Genomic DNA, 2,500 nt, shown 5'->3' with positions numbered 1-2,500 from the left:
GTCCAACATCTTATACAACCAGATCTCTTAACCCCGTTATTAACCCCAATATGTAAGCCCTCTGGATGTGTATGCACTGCAGTCCACAGTGGGTTTACAACTGAGCATTACACTAACATGAGCAATTATTAACAGGGTTGTGTAGCAGCACTGTTAGATGTACTGCACAGGGCACACAATGAAAAAGAAGGCTTGAGAAAGATAAAGAGAGGGAATGCAGAGAGAGAGATACTGAAAAAGAATGATTTCTCCTCCACAACATTGCCAGTATAGCCAACGCAACTGTATTAAGACCATTTCTCATTCGGAACAACATTATGAGCCTCTTTGAACACCACAGAACTGTAGAAAAGTCTACATCAAAGCGAAGGTATGACAAACATTATAGCATTGTTTACCAAAACAAAAACTATATAAACAGTGTAGTGGAATGAAATGACAAAACAGCAAACTTTTGTCGCTGGTTTTATTTGATTATGAACCTTTCTTTCATCGTGAACTTCCACTATCAACCCACCACAGTTGATTCATTTCACTACCTTTTACCAATCCTGGAGAGAAATGGGCTGACCAAACTTATTATGCGTAAAAGTATAAGCAATATAAAACACTACGCAAAACAAAAACACTGTTGTAAACAGTTATATAAAAGGTTGCACCATCATCATATAGGCTACTGTACTTTATTCTGCTGCCATATGATCACCACTGTGTAGAAAAGGAAATTCCATATTTTATGAATACAAACACCTGGGTAGAGCTCTATAGGCAGAATACATTAGAATCCCAAATGTGTAATGCAGTGAATTTTAATAAGGGGAACGCCATTCCCCCTGGAAAGCTAAGATATGAGGAAAGACTCCGACATCTTCGAGCATACTTAAGCTTTCACTATTTCCCTCTGAACCGTTCTGAAAAGGAATATTTCTTTAACACATTAATAGGAGCACCTGTTTGAAGCCATATAGGCAAAAGGAATTACAATTGCTAATGCGGAATGCCCGGGCCAAACCAGCACCAAACCATGCCTACAGGAGGGAACTCGGATATTGCCTATTGATATTTTGACCTTTGGAATTCTGATGAATGCATAAACCGATGCGAAGCCAGGAGCTGTTGAAACCATCCGTTCGATCAAGTTTGTTCTAAATTGTAATTTCCAACAGATAGATAAAAAAATAAATGAGTGAAAATGTAAAGTAGCTGAGAAAAGACTTGAAACATTGAAACAAATCAGCCCTGCAAAGCCACTCTGTACGTTTAGACAAGGTTCTACGAAAGAATTCCTAAATATTCAGCTAATCATTTCAGCTTTAATTTGTTTATAATTATGGCATAAATGCTTCTGAAATGTGTCAACATCTGTGTTGCAGATTTACAAATCAAACAGGGTTGGCAACTCTTTGCCAGCCACTTTTGCAGGCAATTTCACGACGGCCTTACATTGTCAATGAGTGCATTTTCCAATTAAGACTGATAGGTCTCACGCTGAGATTTCCGACTTTGCCACTTCAAACCAGCTTTGGCACCAGGCCACGCTGCCTGCATCACATGTTGCTGATAGTAGATAGTACAACATTTTGAACAATCACGGGGAACAGACTAATGCAATAAACAAGATGCATGAAACAGTTTAGGGAAGGTCAGTGTGTGTTAAAATTACAGATTCGCTGCAGGTGGAACGTGCTTATAATATGATGGATATGTTGTTCCTATTTGTGTTCATTGTATAACTAAATAGTGAATGTAATCATTATGGAAATATCTGATATGTGAAACAGAAACAGATGGTGAGGGAAAAATCTCATCCTATATATCAATTTCGATATTAAATAGGCTATCTAGTTATCAAGAACGTGGATTTAAGAGGTACATATGCACGCTTCTGTCAGGAATCTATTTATTGTTGTTTTGTGTTTGTTATTCCTTTCGTACCATCTGCTTTGCAATACAAATGAGCATCGATGTATGAGAGAGAGGGGGAGAGGGGAGAGGGAGAGGGGGAAGAGAGAGTGATGAGAATGGGAATAGAGTGATAGAAGGGAAGTGTGTGAGAGAGAGAGAGAGAGAGCGAGAGAGAGTATGTGTGTGAGTGTGTGCATATGTGTGTGTGTGTGTGTGCATGTGTGTGTGTGTGCACGCATGTGTGTGTGTGTATGTGTGTGTACATAAGCCCGCCTGGATGCTGTGGAGGCAGCTGGACCGCGAGCCGCAGGCACGGCTCCCTGGCGCGAGGCTTGGCACGCGCTTGGCACACGCTGATCCCCCCCCCCGCGCCCGCTGGGAGACTCCGGTGGCAGCGCGGGGGGAAGGGGTCCTCCTCCTAGGCTCGAACGCGGCGGGCACGGGGACAGGAAAGGGCCCGGTGCCAGCCTCGCCCTAGCAGACGGGCAGCCAACCAGCCTCCGAGCCATCCTACTGTACGCCTCTTATGGCCCTTCACGGCAAAGCCATGAATATGCTCCTCTCTGAACAAATAGCCTCTTTCTTTTGTCTGCCA

The 2,500-nt window shown here is 42.7% G+C and overlaps 1 protein-coding gene across 1 annotated transcript in view; it reads left to right on the top strand.

The window, feature by feature from the left end:
* The window catches only part of LOC134067967 (MAM domain-containing glycosylphosphatidylinositol anchor protein 1), a 238,164-nt gene that overhangs the window by 172,253 nt on the left and 63,411 nt on the right, over window positions 1–2,500 (top strand). The gene's annotated exons all lie outside the window — the stretch shown is intronic.

This window comes from Sardina pilchardus, chromosome 20, assembly GCF_963854185.1.
Source record: "Sardina pilchardus chromosome 20, fSarPil1.1, whole genome shotgun sequence".
Lineage (NCBI taxonomy): Eukaryota > Metazoa > Chordata > Actinopteri > Clupeiformes > Clupeidae > Sardina > Sardina pilchardus.
This window is presented reverse-complemented; position numbering and strand designations above follow the sequence as displayed.